Raw genomic sequence first — 20,371 nt, 5'->3', positions numbered from 1 at the left:
GCACAGATACTGATCTAAAAATCCAGTATAAAACCGTTTAAAAACTTACTTATAAGCTCCCAGTTTAGCTCTGTTAAAACGGTTAGCTGGAACAACCACTGCAAGTGGGAAATAGCAGACACTCCCCCCATCCTTTGCATATGAAAAGACTCTTTACACAAACAGGAGCAAGCTGGAGTAGGTATACGTTGGTATTCTCCTAAAACTTTGGGGCTTGGTTCGGAGTCTGAAAATCAGCGCAATGTTATTTAAAAATAAGCAAAACTTAAAAAAAAAAAAAAACTGTATGGGATATATAAATGGATCATCTACAAAACAGTTATGGAAAGAAAAATCTAGTGTATAATGTCCCTTTAATCATAAAAGCTTAAAAGCAAGGCATAGCCAGTAGGTAGATGGGCTTGTTATAGACTCATATTCATAGGATCAGTTGACTCATTTCATTGGTGGAATAACACTACCCCAATCTGTGAACAAAAAGGAAGATGCTTATTGTGAAATAAACCACAGTCAGGTTAAAGTCCTTTCTCCGTACACAGAGCTGCGTGTGGTGAGCAGAATGTTGCTGATACAAGTGTTTATCCTCGTACTGCTCTGCACAGGTGAGTCTGCTGGGGTTTAAAACTGTGCCACATTCAGGAAAAACTGCAACCATTTCTGTGATCTCAAGTTAAAAATGTAAAATATTCAAAAACTTTTATTAAGTCAGAAATAGATGTAATGTCTGTCTCTTCACAAAATATTAAACTGGTAGATCTCAAGTTAGTAGTTTAGTAGATTATACAAACTATTGTCTTTTAAAATTTTAGAGGCTCCTACTTAAAGTGATATTAAACACAAAATGAAATCCTTCAATAAAATGCTCAATAAATGAGTAAAAAGCGATGCACTGTGCTTCCTTTAATGTGCCTGCTTTTCCTGTATTTTAACTCTGAAATTCTATAGGTATTGCTTGATCAGTTTAGGGGCTTATGTAAATCTGTCTGTACCTAGTCACGTCAGGGAGGATAAGATAAACATACTAAGGCTATGTCCCTGGAATGCAAAGCAATGCAAATTTTGCAAACAAACTATATATGCAGAAAAGTTAGGTTTTTGTTCATTTTCAGCTCAGGATATTTTTTTATAAATTTGTAAAAAAAAAGTTAAGTACATTTAACCTAATATGTTGCTCTTTACAAGAATGTTTTTAGATTTTAATATAATATAGTATTAAATATTACACTTTTGTAAACAATAACATAAATTATACTATGGGATTCTTTTATAAATATATAAAATGTTTATGTAAAAAATAGAAATATTCAAATTAAAAGTCAGATGAGATGCATGACCCTAATACAGGCGTACCTCATTTTATTGCTCTTTGTAGATATTGCTCTTTTTACATATTGAAGGTTTGTGGCATCCCTGTCTAGAGCAAGTCTATCTGTTTTATTTTCCCAACATATATACACATATAAACACATAAATACCCATGTATACACATATAAACACATATAAACACATAAATACCATGTATACACATATAAACACATATAAACACATAAATACCCATGTATACACATATAAACACATATAAACACATAAATACCCATGTATACACAGCGCTGCAGAATATGTTGGCGCTTTATAAATAAAGTATAATAAAAATATATATTTATAGACAAACTTATACACACACTACCAGCAAAATGATTGTGACTCACTGAAGGCTAAGATGATAGTTAGTATTTTTTAGAAAAAAAGTATTTTTTAATTAAGGTATGTAATTAGTTTTTTTGTTTTTTGTTTTATGTTAGACAATGCTATTACACACTTTATAGACTACATGATAGGGTAAATATCATTTTTATATGCACTAGGAAACAAAAAAATTGGTGTGACTCACTTTATTGCTATATTGTGGTGTTCTTGAACCAAACGCGCAATATCTCTGAGGTATGCCTGTATCTCCTGTCCTGCAAACTATATGGTAATAAAAGATTTTATTTTATCTAAAGTTATTGGATTATTAATTACATTGAACTGTTCTTACGTAATATGTGGTAATTTTATATCTGAATATAGAGTCTCAAAATAATTTCTAAATATCATATTTATTTCCTTCAAATTAGTAAATATTTTCCCTTCTAAATAGACTGCTCTTATAAAAAAATTCTCTTCTGCAATTTAGTGTGATTAACAAGAAATTTGCCTTTTAATTTCCATATCTATAGAATCTGGATCTACATCCAATATTTTGAGTAACAGTTTGTTTTAAAAGAAACATATCTTGTTCTTTTCTTCTCAGGCAATATTTATCCCAATTTGATTTATTTTGTGTTTTTAGATATGCATTAAATGCATTTATCAATTCATTTGAAGCTTGAAGTTCCCAATATTTATTCTTTTTTAAAATTTTACTTAAGTAAGCAATACTCTCTCCACGCAAAACAGCTTTTGATGCCTCCCAGAGCACTTCTGATTTTTCAATGTATTGTATTGGTGTAATTCGTTTTAAAAAATTGTAATTATTTTTTTATTTTCTGTAATTTAGTGTTTGTTGTTTTTCGTACTTTAGTTTATTTAATTTAATTGTACTTAATTGTAGTTAGTTTAGGGAATTAATTTAATGATAGTGTAGTGTTAGGTGTAATTGTAACTTAGGTTAGGATTTATTTTACAGGTAAATTTGTATTTATTTTAGCTAGGTAGTTATTAAATAGTTAATAACTATTTAATAGCTATTGTACCTAGTTAAAATAAATACAAAGTTGCCTGTAAAATAAAAATAAATCCTGAGATATCTACAATGTAACTATTAGTTATATTGTAGCTAGCTTAGGGTTTATTTTATAGGTAAGTATTTAGTTTTAAATAGGAATAATAGTAATTTTATTTAGATTATTTTAAATTATATTTAAATTAGGGGGGGTTAGGGTTAGACTTAGGTTTAGGGGTTAATAACTTTATTATAGTGGTGGCGACGTTGGGGGTGGCAGATAAGGGGTTAATAATTGTAGTTAGGTTGCGGCGACGTTGGGGGCGTCAGATTAGGGGTTAATAGCTATAATGTAGGTGTTGGCGATGTTGGGGGCAACAGATTAGGGATTAATAAGTATAATGTAGGTGGTGGCGGTGTCCGGAGCGGCAGATTAGGGGTTAATAATATAATGCAGGAGGTGACGATGTCGGGGGCGGCAGATTAGGGGTTAATAAGTGTAAGATTAGGGGTGTTTAGACTCGGGGTTCATGTTAGGGTGTTAGGTGTAGACATATTTTTTATTTTCCCATAGGAATCAATGGGGCTGCGTTTAGAGCTGAACGCTGCTTTTTTGCAGGTTTGCAGGTTTTTTTTTTTTCAGCCATCTCAGCCCCATTGTTTCCTATGGGGAAATCGTGCACAAGCACGTTTAGCCAGCTCACCGCTGACTTAAGCAACGCTGGTATTGAGGTGAGATGTGGAGCTAAATTTTGCTCAACGCTCACTTTTCTGAGGCTAACGCCGGCTTGCAGAAAACTCATAATACCAGCGTTGTCTTAAGTGAGCAGTAAGAAAAAAAGGCTTGTTAGCACCGCACACCATTACCGACAAAAACTTGTAATCTAGCCGTATGGATCTTAATCCGTCCCCCCATTTAACAATGTACCTGTCCATCCACATAAAATAATATATAAAACACAGACTTGTTAAATATTTGCCAGTACATATTGGATATGGAGAGAGAAGAACAAAAAACAACCCACAAATAAAAATGCCACAAGCCATGATATAAACAGCACTGATTACACAGCATTCCTTATAGCTCTAACCAAATGTGTCATTTACCCTCACTTCACTGACTTCACTGACTCTCCTTCAAAAATTGGAACCAGAAAGGAGACTTTTTTTTTTTAGATGTTTCATAAGAATAATCTTGAAAAAATAAAATATGATTACTTTCAATATTTAAATTCCCTAATGTCCTATACACCCTTAAAGGGACATTAAGCACTTTGAGATGGTAATACAAAATGATAAATCATATAAAAAAAAACCCTCTGCAATATACTGTACTTTCATTATTTATTTTGTCAGTTTTCCTGTAAATCCTTTATGAAATTGTGAGCTTTTCAGTTCCTGTTAAAATGGAAGTGCAGAACACTGTAATATTCCACACGGCCATTGGCTGCACACTCTAGTGACCTATTTATAACTGTCTCTAATTGGCCACAACAGAGATGGTAACCTAACTTACAAAATGGCAGCTCCCATTGTTTTATAAACACTAAAACTTTATACTTATTTTTTCAATATTTAAACAACTAATGAAACTTTGAAAAATAAATTTACATATTATACTCCGACCAGTCACAGGCGGTGAAGTCAGAGGTTGGTGAAGTACTGGCTAGTATCAGAGTCAGATAAACACAAATATGAACCTTGTAGATGTACACTTGTTGGATACTTAAAAGTCTGCAGAAACACTCAGACACACATAAACAGAAACTTTCAAAGGCACACACACACTCATAGACAAACAGAAATACTCAGAGACTCAGAAGCATTTACTCACTAATAAACACTCAGAAATACACACACTAAAAAAAATCACAAGACACACAGAAACAATCCTGTGACACACACACACATTTAAAGACAGAAAAACAATCAAAGGCACTCACATAGAAAGACTCAAATACACACACACTCACACACAGACACAAAGAAGCACAGCCTTATAAAAAAGGGAAAAAAGCTATACTGTATTATATATGCACAATAATATGCACTCATTGGATTTATAGCAAACAAATGTAATCAAAATGTGTTATTGATCATTACTTTTTCTTCAATTACAGGAAGTCACTATCATGCATCTGTACTAGGTTTATAGTTTATCTATACTGCTGTTATAGTCTGTTGGTAGTACTGGATCATTGTAATATTTTATCACATCCTTATAATGCTGTTCCCAAGCTTCTTTAAAACATATTTTTACCATTAAATGGACAGTATACATCAATTTTCATATAACTGCATGTAATAGACACTACTATAAAGAATAAGATGCACAGATACTGATATAAAAATCCAGTATAAAACTGTTTAAAAACTTACTTAGAAGCTCTCAATTTAACTCTGTTGAAAAGGTAGATGGAAAGCCCACTGCAAATGGGAAATAAGACACTCCCCCCCTCCCCCTTCTTTTGCATATGAAAAGACCCTTTACACAAACAGGAGCAAGCTGGAGTAGGTAGCTGACGGTATTCTCCTAAAACTTTGGGGCTTGGTTAGGAGGCAACACGCTGCTCCTTATGGTTCACAAAACACAGCTGCCTATGGATTCTGGGAAGAAGAAAAATCTGGTTATTTTTTTAATATATTTTTAAACTTCAGTGGAAAGTCTGATTCTGGCTAATGAATGGGATGTTTCATTATAAGTGATTATGATTTCAGTTAGACAAGTACATTTATTTATTTATTATCGGTTATTTTAGAGCGCCAACAGATTCTGCAGCGCTATAAGCAAAGGGGGAGTACAACAAAACAATTATAGGGATCAAATGGGTAGAGGGCCCTGCCAAGAGTTGCACTGTTGTAGTCAGCTCTTAAGAAGGTGATCTACAAACAGCTGGACTTTTAGGCTTACATGCTAAGGGGGTTCCGGGGATAGCAATGGAGGAGAGGAACTGGTATTAGGAAAGGTTAGCGTAGGTTGTATGCATCCCTGAACAGTAGAGTCTTTAGGGAGCACTTGAAGCTTTTAAAACTAGAAGAGAGTCTTGTGGAGCGAGGCAGAGAGTTCCACAAGATGGGAGCCAGTCTGGAGAAGTCCTGTAAACGGGAGTGTGATGAGGTGACAAGAGAGGAGGAGAGTAGGAGGTCATGAGCAGAGCGAAGGGGACGGGAGGGAGAGTATCTGGAGACAAGGTCTGAGATGTAGGGGGGAGCGGTGCAGTTGAGGGCTTTGTATGTAAGAGTGAGAGTTTTGTGTTTGATCCTAGAGGCAAGAAGAAGCCAGTGAAGGGAGTGGCAGAGAGGTGCAGCAGATGAAGAGCGACGTGTAAGGAAGATGAGTCTGGCAGAGGCATTCATTATGGATTGTAAAGGAGCTAGGCGGCAGGTGGGGAGACCAGAGAGGACAGAGTTGCAGTAATCAAGGCGGGAAAGAATGAGAAAGTGGATTAAAATCTTAGTTGTGTCTTGTGTAAGGAAGTGTCTAATTTTAGAGATGTTTTTAAGGTGGAAGCGGCAGGCTTTAGCCAAGGACTGAATGTGAGGAGTGAAGGAAAGATCTGAGTCAAATGTGACCCCGAGACATCGGGCATGCGGGGTAGGGGTAATGATGGAGTTGTCGACAGTTATAGAGATATTGGGGGTGGAGATTTTGGAAGAAGGGGGGAAAATGAGGAGCTCAGTTTTGGAGAGATTTAGCTTGAGGTAGTGAGAGGACATCCAGGAAGAGATGTGAGAAAGACAGTTAGTGACACAGGTTAGCAAGGAAGGAGATAGGTCTGGTGCAGAGAAGTAGATTTGGGTGTCATTGGCATACAAATGATATTGGAAACCGTGGGACTTAATTAGGGAACCTAGTGATGACGTATAGATTGAGAAGAGAAGGGGACCGAGGACAGAGCCTTGCGGTACTCCGACAGAAAGTGGTGACGGGGCAGAGGAGGCCCCAGAGAAGGCTACACTGAAGGTACAGTTTGATAGGTAGGAAGAGAGCCATGAAAGGGTTGTGTCACAGATGCCGAAGGATTGGAGGGTTTGGAGCAAAAGAGGGTGGTCGACAGTGTCAAAGGCTGCGGACAGATCAAGGAGGATAAGCAGAGAGACGTGGCCTTTAGATTTAGCTGTAAGTAGTTTGTTGGTGACCTTAACAGTAGCTGTCTCTGTGGAGTGATAGGGACGAAATCCAGATTGCAGCGGGTCAAGAAGGGAGTTTAACGTAAGGAAATGGTATAGGCGTGCATATACTAGTTTTTCGAGAAGCTTTGAAGCAAGAGGGAGGAGGGAAATAGGGCAGTAGTTGGATGGGGAGGTAGGATCAAGGGAAGGTTTTTTGAGGATAGGTGTGACCAGTGCATGTTTCATCGATGAGGGAAATGTACCAGTGCTGAGGGAGAGGTTGAAAATGTGTGTTAGTATAGGGGTAAGGGTAGCAGAGAGGGAGGGGAGTAGCTGTGAGGGGATAGGGTCAAGGGGACAGGTAGTGAGGTGAGAGCGCAGTATAAGTGCCGAAACTTCTTCCTCAGTAACAGGGGAGAATGAACTAAGTTTCAGGTTATGAGGGTTGTGGTTGAGTGAGAGTATTTGAGGGGGGGGGGAGAGAATGGAATTATGTTGAGAGCTGATTTCATGTTGGATGGAGTCAATTTTGTTAATGAAGTGACTGGCAAAGTCTTGAGCTGACAGAGAAGTTGTATTAGGAAGTGGGGGGGGGCGGAGGAGAAGAATATTGAAAGTGGAGAACAGACGTTTTGGGTTTGAAGAAAGATTAGAGATAAGAGTGGAGAAGTAGTGTTGCTTGTGGAGATTAAGGGCAGAATAGTAGGAGTTCAAGATGAATTTGTAATGAAGAAAATCAGCTGAACTCCGTGATTTTCTCCAGTGCCGTTCAGCAGTACGGGAACATCTGCGTAGGTACCGTGTCAGAGGAGTTTGCCAGGGCTGGGGATGAGTGTGTGATTTCCGAGCAGTGGTAAGAGGGGCGAGATTGTCAAGGGCGGATATAAGGGTGGAATTATAGTGGCAGATAGATTGTTCAGGGCAGGAAAAGGAGGAGAAGGATGACATTTTTAAAGAGTAGAATTTATTTCTTGTGGAAATTGTTTTGTGAGTAAAATAATCACTTTATTAAAGTAAACTAGGAGCCTTCTTTCTCTGGCAAAAATCATTGGAGTTGTATTATGGATGCTCCTCTCTTGAATAAAACTACTTTGTGTTTTCATGCTGTTGAGTTACGTATCTTATCACCATCACAGCTGTGGCAGTCGTCCTTATTAACCCTAGTGAACTATAAACCTTCAGAAATCAGTTCTGTATTTCCTTTTATTCCCTGTATTAAGTTAAATAGTTTTGGTGAAAGTTCTGTATATGTGTATGCTTAATAGAACATTTTTTTAGTTTATCACCCTTTCAGAGAAACCCTAGGTCTTTAGCTAATGTATTGTCTCCTCTATTAACCCATTAGCAAGGGACAGGATTTACTTTATTAACAAAAAGATGCAAGCACATGTCATTTTCTGTTTTACAAATAATAAATAAACCATAGAGCACCAAGCTCTTATACCTATACCACAATATTGACAATGCCAGTCTCTGGAACACATTCTGGGCATATGGTTATTGGTAAAACACAGCATCAAAATTAGGCAGAATATGTGAACCCTTTTAATAATAATAATAATAATATTCCAGTAAGAGTTAATTATATTTAAATAATACGATATACAGTATATACATACATACACACCAAATTGTATATAACTGTATTGCCAGTAGAGGGTTAATAACACAACAATACAAAAAATATTTATGTATACCATTTTAATAAAAGGTAAAGCTTCCTAGACAAAATGGTATTGCAAATACAGACATCTCCAAACCAAAGAAAGAGCAGTCCTGTCAACTTTCAATTTCATCATTTGAAGTAATTTTTCATATCCCGGACATCACTAGTTAAAATGTAATCAAAATGTGTTATTGATCATTACTTTTTCTTCAATTACAGGAAGTCACTATCATGCATCTGTACTAGGTTTATAGTTTATCTATACTGCTGTTATAGTCTGTTGGTAGTACTGGATCATTGTAATATTTTATCACTTCCTTATAATGCTGTTCCTAAGCTTCTTTAAAACATATTTTTACCATTAAATGGACAGTATACATCAATTTTCATATAACTGCATGTAATAGACACTACTATAAAGAATAAGATGCACAGATACTGATATAAAAATCCAGTATAAAACTGTTTAAAAACTTACTTAGAAGCTCTCAATTTAACTCTGTTGAAAAGGTAGATGGAAAGCCCACTGCAAATGGGAAATAAGACACTCCCCCCTCCCCCTTCTTTTGCATATGAAAAGACCCTTTACACAAACAGGAGCAAGCTGGAGTAGGTAGCTGACGGTATTCTCCTAAAACTTTGGGGCTTGGTTAGGAGGCAACACGCTGCTCCTTATGGTTCACAAAACACAGCTGCCTATGGATTCTGGGAAGAAGAAAAATCTGGTTATTTTTTTAATATATTTTTAAACTTCAGTGGAAAGTCTGATTCTGGCTAATGAATGGGATGTTTCATTATAAGTGATTATGATTTCACTTAGACAAGTACATTTATTTATTTATTTATTATCGGTTATTTGTAGAGCGCCAACAGATTCCGCAGCGCTATAAGCAAAGGGGGAGTACAACAAAACAATTATAGGGATCAAATGGGTAGAGGGCCCTGCCAAGAGTTGCACTTTTGTAGTCAGCTCTTAAGAAGGTGATCTACAAACAGCTGGACATTTAGGCTTACATGCTAAGGGGGTTCCGGGGATAGCAATGGAGGAGAGGAACTGGTATGAGGAAAGGTTAGCATAGGTTGTATGCATCCCTGAACAGTAGAGTCTTTAGGGAGCACTTGAAGCTTTTAAAACTAGAAGAGAGTCTTGTGGAGCGAGGCAGAGATTTCCACAAGATGGGAGCCAGTCTGGAGAAGTCCTGTAAACGGGAGTGTGATGAGGTGACAAGAGAGGAGGAGAGTAGGAGGTCATGAGCAGAGCGAAGGGGACGGGAGGGAGAGTATCTGGAGACAAGGTCTGAGATGTAGGGGGGAGCGGTGCAGTTGAGGGCTTTGTATGTAAGAGTGAGAGTTTTGTGTTTGATCCTAGAGGCAAGAGGAAGCCAGTGAAGGGAGTGGCAGAGAGGTGCAGCAGATGAAGAGCGACGTGTAAGGAAGATGAGTCTGGCAGAGGCATTCATTATGGATTGTAAAGGAGCTAGGCGGCAGGTGGGGAGACCAGAGAGGACAGAGTTGCAGTAATCAAGGCGGGAAAGAATGAGAGAGTGGATTAAAATCTTAGTTGTGTCTTGTGTAAGGAAGTGTCTAATTTTAGAGATGTTTTTAAGGTGGAAGCGGCAGGCTTTAGCCATGGACTGAATGTGAGGAGTGAAGGAAAGATCTGAGTCAAATGTGACCCCGAGACATCGGGCATGCGGGGTAGGGGTAATGATGGAGTTGTCGACAGTTATAGAGATATTGGGGGTGGAGATTTTGGAAGAAGGGGGGAAAATGAGGAGCTCAGTTTTGGAGAGATTTAGCTTGAGGTAGTGAGAGGACATCCAGGAAGAGATGTGAGAAAGACAGTTAGTGACACGGGTTAGCAAGGAAGGAGATAGGTCTGGTGCAGAGAAGTAGATTTGGGTGTCATTGGCATACAAATGATATTGGAAACCGTGGGACTTAATTAGGGAACCTAGTGATGACGTATAGATTGAGAAGAGAAGGGGACCGAGGACAGAGCCTTGCGGTACTCCGACAGAAAGTGGTGACGGGGCAGAGGAGGCCCCAGAGAAGGCCACACTGAAGGTACGGTTTGATAGGTAGGAAGAGAGCCATGAAAGGGTTGTGTCACAGTTGCCGAAGGATTGGAGGGTTTGGAGCAAAAGAGGGTGGTCGACAGTGTCAAAGGCTGCGGACAGATCAAGGAGGATAAGCAGAGAGACGTGGCCTTTAGATTTAGCTGTAAGTAGTTTGTTGGTGACCTTAACAGTAGCTGTCTCTGTGGAGTGATAGGGACGAAATCCAGATTGCAGCGGGTCAAGAAGGGAGTTTAACGTAAGGAAATGGTATAGGCGTGCATATACTAGTTTTTCGAGAAGCTTTGAAGCAAGAGGGAGGAGGGAAATAGGGCGGTAGTTGGATGGGGAGGTAGGATCAAGGGAAGGTTTTTTGAGGATAGGTGTGACCAGTGCATGTTTCATCGATGAGGGAAATGTACCAGTGCTAAAGGGAGAGGTTGAAAATGTGTGTTAGTATAGGGGTAAGGGTAGCAGAGAGGGAGGGGAGTAGCTGTGAGGGGATAGGGTCAAGTGGACAGGTAGTGAGGTGAGAGTGCAGTATAAGTGCCGAAACTTTTTCCTCAGTAACAGGGGAGAATGAACTAAGTTTCAGGTTATGAGGGTTGTGGTTGAGTATTTGAGGGAGGGGGGGAGAATGGAATTATGTTGAGAGCTGATTTCATGTGGGATGGAGTCAATTTTGTTAATGAAGTGACTGGCAAAGTCTTGAGCTGACAGAGAAGTTGTATTAGGAAGTGGGGGAGGGCGGAGGAGAAGAATATTGAAAGTGGAGAACAGACGTTTTGGGTTTGAAGAAAGATTAGAGATAAGAGTGGAGAAGTAGTGTTGCTTGTGGAGATTAAGGGCAGAATAGTAGGAGTTCAAGATGAATTTGTAATGAAGAAAATCAGCTGAACTCCGTGATTTTCTCCAGTGCCGTTCAGCAGTACGGGAACATCTGCGTAGGTACCGTGTCAGAGGAGTTTGCCAGGGCTGGGGATGAGTGTGTGATTTCCGAGCAGTGGTAAGAGGGGCGAGATTGTCAAGGGCGGATATAAGGGTGGAATTATAGTGGCAGATAGATTGTTCAGGGCAGGAAAAGGAGGAGAAGGATGACATTTTTAAAGAGTAGAATTTATTTCTTGTGGAAATTGTTTTGTGAGTAAAATAATCACTTTATTAAAGTAAACTAGGAGCCTTCTTTCTCTGGCAAAAATCATTGGAGTTGTATTATGGATGCTCCTCTCTTGAATAAAACTACTTTGTGTTTTCATGCTGTTGAGTTACGTATCTTATCACCATCACAGCTGTGGCAGTCGTCCTTATTAACCCTAGTGAACTATAAACCTTCAGAAATCAGTTCTGTATTTCCTTTTATTCCCTGTATTAAGTTAAATAGTTTTGGTGAAAGTTCTGTATATGTGTATGCTTAATAGAACATTTTTTTAGTTTATCACCCTTTCAGAGAAACCCTAGGTCTTTAGCTAATGTATTGTCTCCTCTATTAACCCATTAGCAAGGGACAGGATTTACTTTATTAACAAAAAGATGCAAGCACATGTCATTTTCTGTTTTACAAATAATAAATAAACCATAGAGCACCAAGCTCTTATACCTATACCACAATATTGACAATGCCAGTCTCTGGAACACATTCTGGGCATATGGTTATTGGTAAAACACAGCATCAAAATTAGGCAGAATATGTGAACCCTTTTAATAATAATAATAATAATAATATTCCAGTAAGAGTTAATTATATTTAAATAATATGATATACAGTATATACATACATACACACCAAATTGTATATAACTGTATTGCCAGTAGAGGGTTAATAACACAACAATACAAAAAATATTTATGTATACCATTTTAATAAAAGGTAAAGCTTCCTAGACAAAATGGTATTGCAAATACAGACATCTCCAAACCAAAGAAAGAGCAGTCCTGTCAACTTTCAATTTCATCATTTGAAGTAATTTTTCATATCCCGGACATCACTAGTTAAAATGTATTTCAGTGTCAAATATAAATAAATAATACATGTGCACATATATTTTCAAAACTTTTACTATTAACAGTCATTAATTCATTCAAAATACCATAAAAATATAAACATTCTGGCACTATTGCAATAAAGTTATAATCAAATATAAAACATCTCCTAATCAATTATTTTTAACTGTCCAGCTCTTCTTTATTAACACGTCCCTATATATTACACTAGTGAAGTGCTGAAAGACACACAGAACTGAAGTGACACAAAATTATCTTAGTTCCACTGTCTTAATTGCCACCAGCAATGCTTCCTAAATTATCCTTGACTCCTAATGACAATCTGAGGAATGAGGTGCAGGGGAGGAGCTAGGCTGCAGTGTGGAGAGACACAGCAAACGCTTCCCGTGTGATTATGCGCAGCACTGGACTGGGTGAGCTGTTGGGGCAAATGGATTTTTGTATTATATAGGCTAATAGCAATTTTCATAGTTTTGTATTGTGTGTAGGAAGTGATGTATGCTTAAAACTCATGATAAAATCAGTAAGCTGCAGATGATAGAGAGGGCTAAATAATGAAGATTAATGTCAGACTAAATAATGCAAAAATGTAAGCAATAAATTATCTATAGAAGTAGCCAAGTAATCCCTCCTCTTTTACAACAAATAAGCACAGTTCCTTACCTAGTGTAGAGTAACTGTTTGTAAGTGTTTTTTCTTCTGATTTGTGGCAGTTTAGACATCGATCACTCACAAAAGGTGTAGCAAGGAGCCCATGCCAAGACCTGCTCTGAAGAGTACTTGCTGCATGCACAGCCTAACAGGCAGCTACTCCCCATTAACTTGTGTCACACATGCCCCAGCTCAGATGCAGCCCTCCAAACCTCCTGTAGGGGACATTTCCATACAACAAAATCCAGGCATTGTCCCTGGAAATCAGGGACTGTTGGCAAATATGAATAAAAATGTTAAGATTAAGAAAATATTGTTCCTACACAACCAGTTAAAATAGTAAATAAATAGTAAATCATAAAAGAGGAACATTTAAAAAAAATAAAAAAATAAGATGGAGAGAGATGGCTTGAAAAGATACAAAAATACAATCTAAAACCCTTTAAAAATATATAGCAAGCAACCCTTGATCAGAGGTGTACCCTCACGTCTCTTTAAATAAAATGCAACAAATAAAGAGTGCACTCTTAAGAGCCAGCTATAACACAAAAATAAAGATTTATTTGTTAAACATATAAAAACCTCTTAGCTTACAAGGCATATATTACTATTCCTAGTCACCACCAGTGGGATGTTTATAATTGTAAAATAAGATAATACTCGTTTAAGTTTAACATCATTCAGAATCTACTTCACAGAGAGAGAACAAGTTATAGCAACCTATGTGACTGTCCCGCTTGTAAAATGTTTCATGATAAAACAGTTCAGTTTGTGCTCGTATAAGGCTCAAATTTGCCTATCTGGTATTCACATAAACAGATATAATTGTACAGCCACTCTGCTGTCTGTTACCCAAAAGTAAATCACCGGGATCCAAAATCTATATATTTCTGATTTCTCTGCTTCCTCTATGAACTTCTTCTCTAGGAGCGATACCTTGATCTTTTCAGCCTTTCAATCTTATTTGTGAGTTCAGATGCCACAAACGTTGGCTTCTGATCACTTGGTCCTCAGGGACCCAATCGGAGGAGAAGATTCCAGGAGTTGCAAGGAATAAAAACGTAATAGCCGATAAATCTTCTTGCACTTATAAAACAGCTTTTACTCTATATACTCAGAGCGCTCATAAGTATTACACTTTTATAATCCAATTCATTATTGATATATTCTACACTGTGTTCGGATTGAAACAGTGTTCAATGCTCAAAGCAAAGCCTCCAAAGGCTGCTCATCATCCTCAATGTGTTTCAGCTGGTATGTTTTTTTAAAGATGAGCCTGTGTCCACAATGTTTCCTTTTTATATCCTTTAAAGAGCATTCCTCTACGTCTCTTTCCTTTCTTTTATTAAAGGGACAGTCTCTCCTTTATTTTTAAAGGTGCAGTCACTTGTGCTTATGTGGTTTGCTGTATATACGTCATACTCCTAAAAATCTTTTAGGAAGACATAAAAACTAAAAAATTTAGGGAGGTGGGGCGTAACCGTGCAGGCACATGGTTGCACAGTGAAAGAGCTCCGTGGCCATTCCCTACCTAACGGTATAATAAATGCCCTATTCTGACTTAAAAAAGTTTTAGGCACCTTCATTAAGGACTCCGCACTTGCCGCATGTAAGTTAGAAACTATTTGGGAAAAATTTGGGACAGCGATAGCCACTTATGTGAAGCGCTCCTAAGGAAAATAACGGGCGCCATCTTGTCTGCCTACCAGAGACATCGTAACCGCAGCTATATGAAGATCTGCCCTTGGAATATATTTGGGCAAAACTACCAACCGGACTGGAAAAAAAAAAAAAATTGCAGTACTCGGCGATAGCGGTAAGGATAAACCGACTAACAGCTCACTCCAGACATAACCCAGACACATTTGACAGAGAACACACGTTCTACATTCTTCTGCCGTGGTGCAGCAAAGAAAATAGAAAGCAAATCCGTATCACCATATACAGTAAGCTTTATTGATTTTATTATGGGACAAGTTATATAAAAGTAACGCCAAATCACTCACTCTCTAGTGGCGGCGAGCCAGCATTAGGCAGCCTTTTTGGGACACTTACACCCTGTGGTGATATAATTCTAAATACTAGAAACCGGTGCAGTAAAACAAGCATAACATACTAGAATCAACATGTGAAAGGAGCCACAGGAAGTACACATGCAATACTGGCTTTGGCAATCACCATCTAGGGCTATTTGTTAAAACTAAAATATCGAGTATTTACACACGATCCCTAGAGATCACCATTAAATACATAGGCACTGAGCTGTTATAGACCAGTCCCACAGACGCTGTGGATAGTCATATGGCAACAAGAAAATCAGCAAGAGCCAGTAAATCTTCAACTATCACTTCTACTACTCCAGTCAGCTCATTTTTTAAACCCAAAGGAAAAGATATTGGCCTAGATTTAGAGTTTGGCGGTAGCCGTGAAAACCAGCGTTAGAGGCTCCTAACGCTGGTTTTAGGCTACCGCCGGTATTTGGAGTCATTCAAAAAAGGGTCTAACGCTCACTTTTCAGCCGCGACTTTTCCATACCGCAGATCCCCTTACGTAAATTGCGTATCCTATCTTTTCAATGGGATCTTTCTAACTCCGGTATTTAGAGTCGTGGCTGAAGTGAGCGTTAGAAATCTAACGACAAAACTCCAGCCGCAGAAAAAACCCAGGAGTTAAGAGCTTTTTGGGCTAACGCTGGTTCATAAAGCTCTTAACTACTGTGCTCTAAAGTACACTAACACCCATAAACTACCTATGTACCCCTAAACCGAGGTCCCCCCACATCGCCGCCACTCTATTAAATTTTTTTAACCCCTAATCTGCCGACCGCCACCTACGTTATACTTATGTACCCCTAATCTGCTGCCCCTAACACCGCCGACCCCTGTATTATATTTATTAACCCCTAATCTGCCCCCCACAACGTCGCCGCCAACTACCTACAATAATTAACCCCTAATCTGCCGACCGCAAAGCGCCGCTACTTAAGTTATCCTTATGTACCCCTAATCTGCTGCCCCTAACACCGCCGACCCCTATATTATATTTATTAACCCCTAATCTGCCCCCCTCAACATAGCCTCCACCTGCCTACACTTATTAACCCCTAATCTGCCGAGCGGACCGCACCACTACTATAATAAAGTTATTAACCCCTAATCCGCCTCACTAACCCTATAATAAATAGTATTAACCCCTAATCTGCCCTCCCTAACATCGCCGACACCTAACTTCAATTATTAACCCCTAATCTGCCGACTGGAGCTCACCGCTATTCTAATAAATGTATTAACCCCTAAAGCTAAGTCTAACCCTAACACTAACACCCCCCTAAGTTAAATATAATTTTAATCTAACGAAATTAATTAACTCTTATTAAATAAATTATTCCTATTTAAAGCTAAATACTTACCTGTAAAATAAATCCTAATATAGCTACAAGATAAATTATAATTACATTATAGCTATTTTAGGATTAATATTTATTTTACAGGCAACTTTGTAATTATTTTAACCAGGTACAATAGCTATTAAATAGTTAAGAACTATTTAATAGCTAAAATAGTTAAAATAATTACAAATTTACCTGTAAAATAAATCCTAACCTAAGTTACAATTAAACCTAACACTACACTATCAATAAATAAATTAAATAAAATACCTATAATTATCTACAATTAAACCTAACACTACACTATCAATAAATAAATTAAATACAATTCCTACAAATAAATACAATGAAATAAACTAACTAAAGTACAAAAAATAAAAAAGAACTAAGTTACAAAAAATAAAAAAATATTTACAAACATTAGAAATATATTACAACAATTTTAAACTAATTACACCTACTCTAAGCCCCCTAATAAAATAACAAAGCCCCCCAAAATAAAAAAATGCCCTACCCTATTCTAAATTACTAAAGTTCAAAGCTCTTTTACCTTACCAGCCCTGAACAGGGCCCTTTGCGGGGCATGCCCCAAGAAGTTCAGCTCTTTTGCCTGTAAAAAAAAACATACAATACCCCCCCCAACATTACAACCCACCACCCACATACCCCTAATCTAACCCAAACCCCCCTTAAATAAACCTAACACTAAGCCCCTGAAGATCTTCCTACCTTATCTTCACCATACCAGGTTCACCGATCGGTCCAGAAGAGCTCCTCCGATGTCCTGATCCAAGCCCAAGCGGGGGGCTGAAGATGTCCATGATCCGGTAGAAGTCTTCATCCAAGCGGGGCAGAAGAGGTCTTCCATCCGATTGAAGTCTTCATCCAAGCGGCATCTTCTATCGTCATCCATCCGGAGCGGAGCGGCAGCATCCTGAAGACCTCCGACGCGGAACATCCATCCTGGCCGACGACTAAGCGACGAATGACGGTTCCTTTAAATGACGTCATCCAAGATGGCGTCCCTCGAATTCCGATTGGCTGATAGGATTCTATCAGCCAATCGGAATTAAGGTAGGAATATTCTGATTTGCTGATGGAATCAGCCAATCAGAATCAAGTTCAATCCGATTGGCTGATCCAATCAGCCAATCAGATTGAGCTCGCATTCTATTGGCTGATCGGAACAGCCAATAGAATGCGAGCTCAATCTGATTGGCTGATTGGATCAGCCAATCGGATTGAACTTGATTCTGATTGGCTGATTCCATCAGCCAATCAGAATATTCCTACCTTAATTCCGATTGGCTGATATAATCCTATCAGCCAATCGGAATTCGAGGGACGCCATCTTGGATGACGTCATTTAAAGGAACCGTCATTCATCGTTCAGTCATCGGCCAGGATGGATGTTCCGCGTCGGAGGTCTTCAGGATGCTGCCGCTCCGCTCCGGATGGATGACGATAGAAGATGCCGCTTGGATGAAGACTTCAATCGGATGGAAGACCTCTTCTGCCCCGCTTGGATGAAGACTTCTACCGGATCATGGACATCTTCAGCCCCCCGCTTGGGCTTGGATCAGGACATCGGAGGAGCTCTTCTGGACCGATCGGTGAACCTGGTATGGTGAAGATAAGGTAGGAAGATCTTCAGGGGCTTAGTGTTAGGTTTATTTAAGGGGGGTTTGGGTTAGATTAGGGGTATGTGGGTGGTGGGTTGTAATGTTGGGGGGGGGTATTGTATGTTTTTTTTTACAGGCAAAAGAGCTGAACTTCTTGGGGCATGCCCCGCAAAGGGCCCTGTTCAGGGCTGGTAAGGTAAAAGAGCTTTGAACTTTAGTAATTTAGAATAGGGTAGGGCATTTTTTTCTTTTGGGGGGCTTTGTTATTTTATTAGGGGGCTTAGAGTAGGTGTAATTAGTTTAAAATTGTTGTAATATATTTCTAATGTTTGTAAATATTTTTTTATTTTTTGTAACTTAGTTCTTTTCTATTTTTTGTACTTTAGTTAGTTTATTTCATTGTATTTATTTGTAGGAATTGTATTTAATTTATTTATTGATAGTGTAGTGTTAGGTTTAATTGTAGATAATTATAGGTATTTTATTTAATTTATTTATTGATAGTGTAGTGTTAGGTTTAATTGTAACTTAGGTTAGGATTTATTTTACAGGTAAATTTGTAATTATTTTAACTATTTTAGCTATTAGATAGTTCTTAACTATTTAATAGCTATTGTACCTGGTTAAAATAATTACAAAGTTGCCTGTAAAATAAATATTAATCCTAAAATAGCTATAATGTAATTATAATTTATATTGTAGCTATATTAGGATTTATTTTACAGGTAAGTATTTAGCTTTAAATAGGAATAATTTATTTAATAAGAGTTAATTAATTTTGTTAGATTAAAATTATATTTAACTTAGGGGGGTGTTAGTGTTAGGGTTAGACTTAGCTTTAGGGGTTAATACATTTATTAGAATAGCGGTGAGCTCCAGTCGGCAGATTAGGGGTTAATAATTGAAGTTAGGTGTCGGCGATGTTAGGGAGGGCAGATTAGGGGTTAATACTATTTATTATAGGGTTAGTGAGACGGATTAGGGGTTAATAACTTTATTATAGTAGCGGTGTGGTCCGCTCGGCAGATTAGGGGTTAATAAGTGTAGGCAGGTGGAGGCGACGTTGAGGGGGGCAGATTAGGGGTTAATAAATATAATATAGGGGTCGGCGATGTTAGGGCAGCAGATTAGGGGTACATAGGGATAATGTAAGTAGCGGCGGTTTACGGAGCGGCAGATTAGGGGTTAATAATAATATGCAGGGGTCAGCGATAGCGGGGGCGGCAGATTAGGGGTTAATAAGTGTAAGGTTAGGGGTGTTTAGACTCGGGGTACATGTTAGGGTGTTAGGTGCAGACGTAGGAAGTGTTTCCCCATAGCAAACAATGGGGCTGCGTTAGGAGCTGAACGCGGCTTTTTTGCAGGTGTTAGGTTTTTTTTCAGCTCAAACAGCCCCATTGTTTTCTATGGGGGAATCGTGCACGAGCACGTTTTTGAGGCTGGCCGCGTCCGTAAGCAACTCTGGTATCGAGAGTTGCAGTAGCGTTAAATTATGCTCTACGCTCCCTTTTTGGAGCCTAACGCAGCCATTCTGTGGACTCTCAATACCAGAGTTATTTTAGAGGTGCGGCCAGAAAAAAGCCAGCGTTAGCTACGCGGGTCGTTACCAACAAAACTCTAAATCTAGCCGATTGTTAATAACTTAAATACAGCTGCACAAATTTAAACAATGGAGCCCGCAACCTCAGAAGTAGATACCCTATTGCCACAAGCTACACTGACACAGATACACCAAAACATAGCTTTACTTCCATCAAAGAATGACATCGCCGACTTTAAATCCTTTTTAAAAGGTGAGATCTCATCCCTCAGAAAGGATATGAATGACTTGAATTCTAAAATTGAATATATAGAAGAGGGTCAGGAGCACTTGGAAAGCATGGTCAGTGAAAATACGCAACACTTGAATTGTCAGACCTCACTAGTCCATTCCTTACAACTTAAAGTGGAGGATTTAGACAACAGTGGCCGTCGCAGCAATCTGAGGATAAGGGGTATACCTGAGATGATCAACCAGGACACTCTCACAGATTATCGTCTCAGGCTCTTTAAACATCTAGAGCCTAACTTAGATCTCTCTGAAGCATCAATTGAGAGAGCCCATCGGGCTTTAAGACCAAAGCCTACCCCACCGAATCCTCCTAGGGATGTTATTTTGAAATTTGTCAT

General features: G+C 38.5%; 1 protein-coding gene across 1 annotated transcript in view; it reads left to right on the top strand.

Annotated features, from left to right (window-relative positions):
- Positions 1-520: 520 nt before the first annotated feature.
- The window catches only part of LOC128646842 (uncharacterized protein DDB_G0290685-like), a 327,554-nt gene continuing 307,703 nt past the window's right edge, over positions 521-20,371 (top strand). Inside the window, exon 1 of the mRNA XM_053699642.1 lies at positions 521-602. The gene's annotated coding sequence lies outside the window, so the exon portion shown is untranslated. The remainder of the gene's footprint in view (positions 603-20,371) is intronic.

The sequence above is a fragment of the Bombina bombina genome, chromosome 2 (assembly GCF_027579735.1).
Source record: "Bombina bombina isolate aBomBom1 chromosome 2, aBomBom1.pri, whole genome shotgun sequence".
Classification (NCBI taxonomy): Eukaryota; Metazoa; Chordata; class Amphibia; order Anura; family Bombinatoridae; genus Bombina; species Bombina bombina.
The sequence above is the reverse complement of the archived record's forward strand: the minus strand, read 5'-3'. Positions and strand labels throughout refer to the sequence as shown.